Below are 12,500 nucleotides of genomic sequence, written 5' to 3'. Positions count from 1 at the left end.
TGTGTTACCATAGCAACTGTAAAAATCACCACAACAGATCAGTCACTTGGGTTGTGTTACCGTAGCAACTGTAGAATCACCACAACCGATCAATTACTGTAGTTGTGTTACCAAAGCGACTATAGTATCACCACAACGGATCAATTACTGTAGTTGTTGTTACCATAGCAACTGTAGAATCATTACACCAGATCGATAACTGTAGTTGTTACCATAGCGACTGTAGAATTATCACAACAGATCAGTTACTGTAGTTGTTGTGTTACCATAGCAACTGTTGAATCACCACACCAGATCAATTATTGTAGTTGTGCTACCATAGCAACTGTAGAATCACCACAACAGATCAATTACTGTACTTGTTGCCATAGCAACTGTAGAATCAACACACCACATCAATTACTGTAGTTGTTACCATAGCAACTGTAGAATCAACACACTAGATCAATTACTGTAGTTTTTACCATAGCAACTGTAGAATCAACACACTAGATCAATTACTGTAGTTGTTACCATAGCAACTGTAGAATCACAAAGACAGATCAATTAGTTGTTATTATCATAGCAACTGTTGAATCACCACACCAGATCAATTACTGTAGTTGTGCTACCATAGCAACTGTAGAATCAACACACTAGATCAATTACTGTACTTGTTGTCATAGCAACTGTAGAATCAACACACCAGATCAATTACTGTTACCATAGCAACTGTTACCATAGCAACTGTAGAATCAACACACCAGATCAATTACTGTAGTTGTGTTACCATAGCAACTGTAGAATCATCACAACAGATCAATTGCTGTAGTTGTGTTACCATAGCAACTGTAGAATCACAAAGACAGATCAATTAGTTGTTATTATCATAGCGACTGTAGAATCACCACAGCAGATGAATTCAAGTAGTTTGTGGTATAAAAACACTACAGTTTTTACTTGTAAATGACTCTAGTATTTAGCCTATTTCTTCATATGTTCAGCATGTGCCGCATATGACTTCCTCAGAGACTAAATGTGAGTAAATTGGGTGCTTCTGGAATTCTGACCTCTGGATTAGTCAGGAAGAGATTAACTTCATGATGACGGAGAGGAAATCTTTAAGAATCAACCCTCTGCAGAAAGTGTGGCTGTTTTTTAGCAAAACCACTAGATGGAGCTCTGGAACATGTGATTTCAGCCTGGAGAAGTATATACATAATCATCTACAATCCTGAGTTTATTACTCTTTCTGCACTCTTATGATGCAATGAAGGCTCATCAGCAAATAATTTTTCCTTTATATTTCTTATTAAGTTATCTCTTATTTTTATTTTCATATTTTTTAATTACACATACATTACCTGGGATTTATTTTTTATATCTGTGGCTGAAAATGACTGATTTTGTGAGTTTTTCTCAGAATATTTGGCATTTATGCTTAAGTTCTGGTGTGTTGCTGTAAAAATACGTAAAAATATTTTAAAGTTTTCCCTTTTTTATCTTAAGATCTCACAAATTCCTGGAGGAGCCAAATGTCCCCACAAGTATAGCAATACCAGTAAATGTTGACCTTGTGTGTTCATATTTTGGTTTCCATGAGGAGAACTGCTCATAAATCAGACAGAATGAGGAGTTTAGAAAATGTGAAGTGCAAATTGTGTTGTGTTGTGTTTAGGGGCAGAGGGAGAGACTTTACAGTGTCTGTACAGTAGAAACATCATGGTGTGTGTGTGTATGAATGTGAATGTGTACGTATATGTGTGTGTGTTCAGACTGCAGAGGAAGCTGAGCTGATATTGGAGTGTGTATTTGTGTACAGACAGTGTTTTGTGGTGTTTAAACCACACAATTCAGTTTATCTGCGATGAAGGGAATCCTCATTTTACACAGTTCAGATTTTGAACATATGCTGAATCACATCTGCTTTTCCTCTGTGATGTTCAAGTTTCATCACTTCATCTCAGATGATTAGGTGCATACTTTACATTGTGTTCTAATTATTAGTCAGATCTTTTCTTTTATTTTTACTGGAACAATTCATTATTCTGTATATGATAATTATTTTATTTTCAGTATGTTTGGAATTATTTGTTTCCATTATCTGTTATCATCTCCACATCATATTCATCGTGAAATTGCATGTGCACAGATTGTTTAAAGCAATATAAATGCATTTGTTGGTTTGTCTGTCGTTCTGGAGGCTGCTTTGGTGTTTCTTATATGCCATAATTATGAACTTTTATGAATTCTGACCTTGTATGTCATAACTGTGACTTTTATCTTGTAATTGCGAATAAACATTTCTCATAATTTAGACTATTTGTCTTTAACTTGGAATCAAACTTTAATATCAAATTTATGATGTTTTATGGCTAAACATCTTATTTTGAGCTTGTCATAGTGGCGACTTGGGCTCACAGCAAGAAGGTTGCTGGTTGGAGCCCCGGCTGGGTCCGCTGGTGTTTCTGAGTAGAGTTTGCATGCTCTCCCTATGCTGGTGTGGGTTTCCTCTGGATGCTCTGGTTTCCCCCACAGTCCAAACACATGTGCTATAGGGGCATTGATGAACTAAATTGGCTGTATTGTATGAGTGTGTGCATGGGTGTTTCCCAGTACTGGGTTGCGGCTGGAAGGGCATCCGCTGCATAAAACATGATGAATAAATGGACTGAGCCGAAGGAAAATGAATGAATGAATATTGACGACTTTTATAATCTGCCGATATTGACTCAATATCTTAACATTCTTATTATGATTTACACATCATATCCCATAATTATTTTCCCATTACTAGGTTGTAGCTGGAAGGGCATCCACTGCGTAAAACATGTGCTGGATAAGTTGGTGGTTCATTCCACTGTGGTGACCCCTGATTAATAATTGGATTAAGCCTAAAAGAAAATAAATGAATGAATCCCATATTCTCTTTTATCTCATTATTATGATTTGTTATTATCTAATTTTAGTTTTCTATCTTTTTTATACGTTTTATTTGTTATTTTGTCTCTTTATTTAACAATTATAACTTTATATTATAATTATGGCTTATATCACAGTTATAACTTCGTCTCAAAACTGACTTATCTCCCAATTTTAGGTTGCGTTTCTCTTTCATAATTTTTCCCAATTTTACATTTTATCTCATAATTATGACTTTTTTATGTCATAATTTTGATTTTATTTCATAATTAACATTTTATCTTGTAACAGACTTGTCTCCTCATTTTAGCTTTGTTGTTTTATGATTATCTTTTATCGTAAAGATTCCGTTTTATCTAACAATTATGACTTATCTCGCAGTTTTGAATTCATCTGATAATTATGACTTTTTATTGCACGGTTTCGAATTAATCTTACAATTATTAGAATTAAGACTAGCAAATTCTCATAATTATGCCTTTTAGTCTCACAGTCTTGACTTTATTTCTCAAATATGACTTTTTATCTCAGTTTTGACTATCTCATAATTATGAATTCAGTTTTGACTATGTCATAAATATAATTATTACATTTTCTTATAACTATGACTTTATCTCATGTTTTTGGCTATCTATTAATTATACATTTTTATCTCACATTTTTGACTATCTCATAATTATGACTTTTATCATGCAGTCTTGACTTTATCTCATAATTATGGATTTTTATCTTTCAGTCTTGACTTTATCTCATAATTATGGATTTTTATCTTTCAGTCTTGACTTTATCTCATAACTATGGATTTTTATATTTCAGTCTTGACTTTATCTCATAACTATGGATTTTTATATTTCAGTCTTGACTTTATCTCATACTTATGACTTTTATCATGCAGTCTCTTGACTTTATCTCATAATTGTGACTTTTATCATGCAGTCTCTTGACTTTATCTCATAATTGTGACTTTTATCATGCAGCCTCTTGACTTTATCTCATAATTATGACTTTTATCATGCAGTCTCTTGACTTTATCTCATAGTTATGACTTTTATCATGCAGTCTTGACTTTATCTTATAATTATGGATTTTTATATTTCAGTCTTGACTTTATCTCATAATTATGACTTTTATCATGCAGTCTCTTGACTTTATCTCATAATTGTGACTTTTATCATGCAGTCTCTTGACTTTATCTCATAATTGTGACTTTTTATTTCACAGATTTAACTTAATCCCATAATTATGACTTTTTATCTTTCAGTCTTGACTTTCTCATAATTTATGATTTCCATTTTTATCTCATAATTACTATAATTATAAAATTTTCTTATAATTATAGCTTTTTATCACACATTCTTGACTTTATCTAATAATTATGACTATTAATCTCACGGTTTTAACTTTATCTCATAATTATGACTTTTTATCATGCAGTCTTGACTTTATCTCATAATTATGACTTTTTATCATGCAGTCTAGACTATCTCATAATTATGACTTTTTATTTTTCAGTCTTGACTTTATCTCATAATTATGACTTTTTATTTTTCAGTCCTGACTTTCTCATAATTATGACTATTAATCTCACAGTTTTAACTTAATCCCACAATTATGACTTTTTATCTCACATTCTTGCCTTTATCTAATAATTATGAATTTTTATCTCATAGTTTTAACTTAACCCCATAATTATGAATTTTATATCACAGCCTTGACTTTTTCATAATTATCCCATAGTTATGACTTTTTATCTCTCAGTTTTGACTTTATCTCATAATTAAGTTAAAGTCATGTACAAATTACATTACTTTTGCATAATTATGAGAATTTTTTTTGTTCGCTCCACTCATCTATGTATACTAGAAATTGCTCTTTGCTAGTGCAATCAGCGTGGAATGATTTTTTGATCACGTAATCAGTACTGCATGTCAGAATACTGACCTTTCATTGGTGTGAATGTGCAGAAAGCCTGAATCCAGCTGATTACAGCAGTGTTTCAGCGCTGCGTCAGCTTTACAGCAGCGCTCTCTTGAACTTTACCTCATCCCAATTTAACCAGGATTCAGCAGGAATCAGCCCTGCACCTGTAGATCAGGGTTGCCAGATCACACAACTCAAAATGTGTCATTCCATGCCTAAAATACATATTTCACAGTCACTGTTATGCATTATAGATAATTTTAACATGAAAAAAACTTTTATCAGCACGCATTATTCACCAGTGTTATTATTGACCGAACATCAAAACAATTGACGACTGAACATTAAATTACGAGTCAGTTTAAGTGGCTGTTGTTGTGCATTATTTTCTAATAATTCAACATTTGTAGCACTACTTTCTTCCACATCTCCTCCAAAGACTTCTGTTGTGTTCTTATGTGATGTTTGACTGTTGTAGTTGTGAAGGAACTCTAATCATTCAGCGGAGTGATATGAAGCTGTAATGTGCTCTAAACCTGCTCGAACTACTTTAGCTGTGCCTTTATCTGACAATAACCAAACACCTTAGGGCAGGGGTGTCCAAACTCGATCCTGGAGGGCCGGTGTCCTGCTGAGTTTAGCTCCAACTTGCTTCAACACACCTGCCAGGAAGTTTCTTGTATATCTAGTAAGAGCTTGATTAGCTGCTTCAGGTGTGTTTGATTAGGGTTGGAGCTGAACTCTCCAGGACACCGGCCCTCCAGGACCGAGTTTGGACACCCCTGCCTTAGGGTGATCATCAGCCAATCAGAATCAAGCATTCCGCAAACCTGTATAATAATTCAAAATATGTAAACATAGCATATAATTATTGCATGAAATCAAATAATATCCCTATGGCAGTAGTTTAAATGTGCAGGAAAACAGTTGATCTGGCAACCCTACTCTCAGTACACAAATGAATCAAATTCATTATTAACTCTTTGTAACCTTTTAATTTGATTTAATTTGTCTTTAATCTATGTTGCCAGATTAAGAATCAACCTACATCTGTTAAAATCCAGTACATTTAGATGAATAATCAGTAAAAATATATGAATATGGTATAAATATACATCTAGATGTAGAAAGAGCCAGATCCAATTAGTTAAATTCTGAGATTGGTTTACTTAATATTAAGTGGGAAAACTGATGCAACTCCATACACAATAGATTAAACCCAAAAGCATTTAAAACACATGAAATCTGTTCAAATCATTGTATAAATCTCATTCTTTGTTTCATTTATGTTGGACTAACAAACATCAACCACACATAGTTTATTAGCTCAATTATGACATATGGAATCCAAATGGACAGAAATTGTACATGCAATCAGAATATAATACTCTTATTCGTTAGTCCTAAATATTGTTTTCAATGTAGGGTCTAGGGCGTCACAGTGGTGCAGTGGGTAGCATGATTGCCTCACAGCAAGAAGTTTGCTAGTTCGAGCCTCGGCTGGGTCAGTTTCAATTTCTGTATGGGTTGCAGTGATGGGTTCAGTGATGGGTTGCAGCTGGAAGGGCATCTGCTGCGTCAAACATATGCTGGATACGTTGGCGGTTCATTCTGCTGTGGCGACCCCTGATAAATAAAGGGGCTAAGACTAAAAGAAAATAAATGAATCTACTTTCAGTGCTGCTCTACTATTTGTGTTGCATTTAAAAAAGATATTCTGACTTTGTGAAGCACTTTTGATTAGTGATGGTTGTTTTTAGTTGTGTTATATTTAATTTAAATGGTTATTTACTGTATTTATATATATATATATATATATATATATATATATATATATATATATATATATATATATATATATATATATATATATATATATTATTTTTTCGTACAGATCTCTTGGCCAGATCTTGATCTCAATGTTTTTTTTTTACCTGGTTAAATAAAGATGCATATAATTCAATTTAATTCAGGTGTATTTCTATAGCGCTTTTCACAATCATTATTAAAAATAAAGGTGCAGATTGTTGCATTACAGTCAATTATTGCACATTGTCGCATTGCATATTATTAAAAATGAATTGAATCAGAGCCCGAGTGTGAGAGAATGCATGTGTGTTTTTAGGTCATGCATGGCAGAAAAAAGGAAAAAGTGTGTGGTGGTTTACTGTGGAAACGGATGCTGGTGTCAGAAAATCAGGTCAGTAAACCCCGTGGAGATATGGAAACAGTGTGGGTTTCTGAAGCACACCTTTCCCAGGTAAAACCCATCACACTTTCTTACTGAGAGTTTATGTCTTGTTTGTAGTCCACATATCTAAACATTCTGAAATCAAGAAGCTTTTTCTAGACAAGTATGAAATGTTGTCTTGTTTTCAGAAGAAATGAGTCGAAATGAAGAGAGTTTTTGATTAAAACAAGGAAAATAATCTGACAATGGAGGAAGTGAAATAATCTGACGTCAAAGTGACTGCAAGATTATTCTGTGTCCCCCATTGTCAGATTATTTAGCTTGTTTTATTCAAAAACACTTAATTTCGACTCATTTCTTCTGAAAACAAGACAACATTTCATGCTTGTTCATAAAATGCTTCTTGATTTAAGAGTTTTTAGAGAGATGTGCTGGAAACAAGACTGAGTCAGAAGTATTTTGTTGCAGTGCAGAGCTGATACTGTATAATCCTCCACTGGATCTATAAATGATTGAGTGAAGACTAGAGAGGGTACGTGATAAACGCAGTGCACACTTCACACAGACGGCACAGTCTGACCTGTTAACCTTTAACTCTGAGACAGACACACACATGCAGAGACACCAGTGATAGAGTACTATAAAATCATCAGTGTTGGAGTAATGCATTACAAGTAACAAGAGTAATGCGGAATAATATGACTTTTGTAAGTAGTGGGTAAAGCAATGCATTAAATAAAAAAGCAATTAAGTAATAATAAATGTAATGCGAGTAGCTTTTTAGTTTATTTAATTCACTTTTAAAACGTGTACAGCACTCATTATTCTACTCAGCAAATCAACCAATAAACATAGTGATTGCAGATTGAAGGAAAATTGTGCAGTGGATGCAGCACTAAACATGCACTCTAGTAAAGGTAAAATTACACATTTTTTAGGAAAACTACACAATTACACTAATGTACCTGGGGAAATTACAGCGTTTAATGCTTATTCTGCACACCAAATGTTTTTTTTGAAGTAAACTCCTAAACAATTGTGAGGGAATAATAAAATTTAAAATAGCTTTTTTCTAGTTGGACATCCTGTAAAATGCTATTTATTTATTTGCTTCAATTTATTTATTTATTTATTTTTTCAATTTATTTATTTATTGTTTTAAATTTATTTATTTATTTTTTCAATTTATTTATTTATTTTTTTCAATTTATTTATTTATTTATTTTCAATTTATTTATTTATTTATTTATTTTTCAATTTATTTATTTATTTATTTTTTCAATTTATTTTATATATTTTGTTCAATTTATTTATTTATTTATTTTTTTCAATTTATTTATTTATTTCAATTTATTTATTTATTTATTTTTCAATTTATTTATTTATTTATTTATTCAATTCATTTTATATATTTTTTTCAATTTATTTATTAATTTTTTTGTCAATTTATTTATTTATTTTTTCAATTTATTTATTTTTTTTCAATTTATTTATTTATTTATTTTTCAATTTATTTATTTATTTTTTTTTTCAATTTATTTTATATATTTTTTTCAATTTATTTATTTATTTATTTATTTTTTGTCAATTTATTTTTTTTTTCAATTTATTTATTTTTTTCAATTTATTTATTTATTTATTTTTCAATTTATTTTATTTATTTTTTTTTTCAATTTATTTTTTTTTCACTTTATTTATTCATTTTTTTCCTGCAGAAAATTAAATGAAACTAAATTAAATAATTAAAAATTAAAGTATTTAATTATCATAAAATATTTGCATAAAATATTTTTTGTCAAATAAAAGCTTTTTTGTTCAAAGTTATTATTAAATACTGAAAATAAATGATGTTTCCCAAAAAAGAAGATGCGAGTTATATTATATAAAGTACATTAAAAATTGCGAGATATTATTAACATTTAAAATAGCTGTTTTTTTAGTTGGGCATATTGTAAAGTGTTATATATTGAATATATAATTAATGAATAAAATAAAACTAAATAAAATTAATGTTTTAATTATAACACATTTTGTCAAATATAAATTACACAAAAAAGCTGTTTCTTAATTTCTTTCATCTGTAAATCCTGAATATTCTTATTAATGTTTTTAATAAACAGTTAAACACTGATGATTATAATAAATATTAATATATAATAATAAGAATAAATATAACTGTAATAAATATTGATGTGACACTGAATACTGATGCTAGATGCTAGAAATTCATCTTTAACTCACATTAATAAATAACACCTTACAGTATATTCACGCTGAAAACATATATTTGAATCTGTAATAACATTACACATTTTTTCATGTATTTTAGGCTGAATGTAGACTTTATTTCTCTTTACAGTGTGTGACCCATGCGAGCGCATTACTACAGTAATAAGCATGTATACAGTACGGTAAGTCGAACCTGAGGCTGTTATTAGTTGTGTTTAACAGTTGAAGGAAATCACATTTGTCATAATATCTGCAGTGGTGAAAGTGGTTTTCTTTTGTCCGTGTTCAAAGGAAACTACTGTAGGCTCACAATGACGTAAAGGTGGAAAACCGCAGATCTGCAGGCCGTAATAAAGTAGGTCAGTCAGCAGGTTCATATTCACAAGATCTTTTCCCATAATTCAATGTATTATTAAATGTCTAGATTAGAACTAGATCAAATAAAAATATAAATAAAATGCATATTTAATTAATAATATGAGAACATTTAATTATTAAATTAAATGAAGACGTATAAATGATAATCATTAGTATTAAACTAGTACAAGTTTGAACACAGAGACTATATTAAAAGGAGAATTAATAATAATATGAAAAGAAAACACACATTTAAAATGAAACGAAAACAATAATAATTTGTTATTCTGAACAAATACTGGTTTGAACACAAATCAAAATGAGCCTTATTCACTTAGTATAATATATTCATAATTATAAGATAATTATATATTTATTATGACATATAATTAAATATTTAGAATAGAACTAGATCAAATATTTCAAAATAAAATATAGATTAACAATTCAATTAAAACAAATGTAAATATATTTGTAGTATTAAACTAAAACTGAACAAATGAACCTTATTCTCATGTTCTTCCCTAATTCAATTTATTTTTAAAGGTTTAGAATAAAACAAGGTGAAATATATGAAAATGAAATGCATATTAAATTAATAAAATGCAAAAATAAAATAAAATTGTTTAGGATAAAGTTAGATCAAGTATATGAAAATATGATGCATATTAATTAAATTAAAATTAGATTAAATTGTTTAGAATAAAGCTAGATTAAATAGATAAAAATAAAATGCAAATTTAATTAATAAAGTGCAACAATTAAATTAAATAGTTTAGAATAAAACTAGATTTAATGGATGAAAATAAAATGCAAATTTAATTAATAAAATGCAAAATAATTAAAAATTAAATTGTTCAGAATAAAACTCAATCGAATATATGAAAATAAAATGCATATTAAATTAATACACTGCACAAATTAAATTCAATGTGTCTGAATAAAACTAGATCAAATGTATGAAAGTATTTGACACACTGTCGTGAAGGTGAAAGAGCACAGATCTCCAGGCCGTTATAAAGTAGGTCAGAGAACAAGTCCATCTTCATTACTCATTACAGCACACGCACAGCAGTTTTACAGTGTATTTCAGCACATTAAAATCACGTCACCTCAGGCTTTTACAGTCAGAAAGTGCAGCTAAATTCTGCTTCTGATTGACTAACTGCTGCAATCCTGCATTTTACTATAGTACACACTCAGCAGATGCAGGATTACATTACTACTGTCTGTACGTCAACCTTCAGGTCATGACACGCATATAAAACAGCCTATATATCTATATTTAGTTGAAGACAAAATTATGCGTCCTCCTGAGATTATTATTATGATCAAATGAATGTGATACAAATAAACCTGATAAATAAGTGACCTTTACATTAGAAATGATCCGTTTAATATTAGTGAAAATATATTTTGATGAAACAAAATGCACTTCAATAAGAACATATAGAAATCTGCCATATGGATATACACACTCCCTGACAAAAGTCTTGTCGGCTATCCAAGTTTTAGAAACACAAATAATAACTGGACTTCTAGTTGATGATCTGGTATCAGAAGTGTCTTATATGAAAGGTAAAGGCCTCTAGATGAGGCTTATTTGAGCTCAATATAATCTGATCATGTCTTGATGTTGACTGATTTGATTAGGACAGTGCGGTCTGACTCTGTTTAGACTAAAGTCTGCTCACTGAACCTTCAATAATGTCCAGTATAGAATATGTGCTCATGCTGCAGTGGAAACAGAATGAATATTGTGTCTGACTCCATCATGAGCTTGGAGGACTGCATCCATACATCTCTGACATGACTCAAATCACTGATTAATAAAGTCATCTGGAATGGTGAAGAAAGCCTTCTTGCAGGACTCCCAGAGTTCATCAAGAGTCTTTGTGTTCATCTTCAACGCCTCCTCCTTCATCTTACCCCAGACGTGCTCAATAATGTTCATGTCTGGTGACTGGGCTGGCCAATCCTGGAGCACATTTGCTTTCAGGAGCTTTGATGTGGAGGCTGAAGTATGAGAAGGAGCGCTCTCCTGCTGGAGAATTGTCCCTCTCCTGTGGTTTGTAATGTAATGGGCAGCACAAATGTCTTGATACCTCAGGCTGTTGATGTTGCAGATCTCTCGTACGCCCCCACACTGAATGTAGACCCCAAACCATGATTTCTCCTTCACCAAACTTGACTGAATTCTGTGAGAATCTTGGCTCCATGATGGTTCCAGTAGGTCTTCTGCAGTATTGGTGATGATTGGGATGCAGATCAACAGATGATTCAGCAGAGAAATCCACCTTCTGACACTTTAACACATGATCAGCTAGAAGTCCAGTTATTATCTGCTGCTCTTACAACTGAGATCCACAACAAGACTTTAGTCAGGGAGTATATTTGTAAATTAAAAAGGATTAAAGTTGTTGGAGGTAAGATCCGATAATGCAATTTAAAATCAAAATAAATGAGCAAAGGAAAAACATACAGAAAACTGCTCATTTGGGGATATTAATGACCGTGTAGAGTGATTAACTATGACAAGCAGAAGTGTGAACACAGGTGGAACTAACAGGGGGAAATGACAGAATCCTGACAATATGAGTATATAATTATTAATTATTTAGAGATTACTGTATGGCAGCATGGTAGCTCAATGGTGTTGCACTGTGGCCTCACAGCAAGAAGGTCGGTGCTTCGAGTCCCGGCTGGGTCACTAGCCGTGTCTTTAGTTGGCGTTGGTTTCCTCCGGGTGCTCCGGTTTCCCCCACAGTCCAAACACATGCGCTATAGTGGAATTGATCAACTAAATTGGCTGTAGTGTATGAGTGTGTGTGTGTGTGTGTGAATAAGTGTGTATTGCAGCTGGAAGGGCATCCACTGTGTAAAACATATGCTGGAATAGTTG

The sequence above is a fragment of the Danio aesculapii genome, chromosome 16 (genome assembly GCF_903798145.1).
Source record: "Danio aesculapii chromosome 16, fDanAes4.1, whole genome shotgun sequence".
Taxonomy (NCBI): domain Eukaryota; kingdom Metazoa; phylum Chordata; class Actinopteri; order Cypriniformes; family Danionidae; genus Danio; species Danio aesculapii.
Note: the sequence above shows the minus strand (reverse complement) of the source record.